The sequence below is a fragment of the Perognathus longimembris genome, unplaced genomic scaffold (genome assembly GCF_023159225.1).
Source record: "Perognathus longimembris pacificus isolate PPM17 unplaced genomic scaffold, ASM2315922v1 HiC_scaffold_5236, whole genome shotgun sequence".
Lineage (NCBI taxonomy): Eukaryota > Metazoa > Chordata > Mammalia > Rodentia > Heteromyidae > Perognathus > Perognathus longimembris.
The window spans coordinates 1-915 of record NW_025960641.1 but is presented as its reverse complement, the minus strand read 5'-3'; the positions used below and the strand labels follow the sequence as shown (position 1 = coordinate 915).

The 915-nt window shown below is 81.3% G+C and overlaps 1 non-coding gene across 1 annotated transcript; it reads left to right on the top strand.

Moving 5' to 3' along the window:
- Positions 1–642: 642 nt before the first annotated feature.
- Positions 643–722, top strand: LOC125345038. Its single transcript, XR_007209698.1, has one exon. It is a non-coding gene; the product is annotated as a small nucleolar RNA SNORD87 (small nucleolar RNA).
- Positions 723–915: the final 193 nt, after the last annotated feature.

Below are 915 nucleotides of genomic sequence, written 5' to 3'. Positions count from 1 at the left end.
CGGTGAGGTGAGGCTCGTGCTCGGCGCGGCCCGCGAGCCCCCGGGGCGCGGGGGGCGGGAGGGCCCGGGCCTGCCCGCGCGGCGCGGGCTTGGCCTCTGCGTACGACCCTCGGGCCGCCCGGCGGGCGGTCGCGGCCGGGGTCGGGCGCCCTCCCGGGGGGCCCCGCCTTGCTCCCCCACCCGCCCCGGCCCGCGCCCCGCAGCCCCCCTCGCCCGCCCTCCCCGGCAGCCTGGGCCTCGGGGGGGGGCGGAGCGGCCCGGGCGGTTCGGAGCCGGCGGCGGGCGGCTGTGGCCTCGGGTCCCGCAGGACTCCGCTCCCCGACCGCCCTCCGCGGCGGGGCCCGGGGCACGGGCGGCCCGGGGCGGGGCCGGGGCCCTCGCGCGCCCGCGCCCAGTGGGACGCCAAGTGTGACTCGCCCCTTGCTGCAGGTGCGGCGCGGAGGGCGCGTGAAGATGGGTTAGAGCGAGCCCGCGCGTCCGGAGGCGGCTGGGGACGACGGCCCGACCGACGGCGAGGCGGGTAATGGGGCCGCTGTGCGCGTGCGCGTGCGCGGAGGCCGTGTGCGCGTGCGCGTGCGCGGAGGCCGTGTGCGCGTGCGCGGAGGCCGTGCGCGGGCGCATGCGCGCGGGCGAGGCGCGGCCGCCGGCGCGGTGATGACCGCTCTTGCCGTTTACCCAGCCGAGGGCTTCCCTGACGACGCCTCCTAGTCTGAGGCGCCGGCGCCGTGCGTCTCCGGGTGGGTGGCGGGCGGAGCGTTGCTGTTGTCATCGGTACTGAGGTGGCGCGGCTGTTGTTGTGTTCAGCGCACAGGTGAGAGCCGCGCCCGCCCGCCCGCCCGCTGTGCCGCCGCCGACCGCCCCGCGCGACCGCCCCGCGTGACCGCCGCGGCACCTCGGCGCTAGGATCGCCGGCGC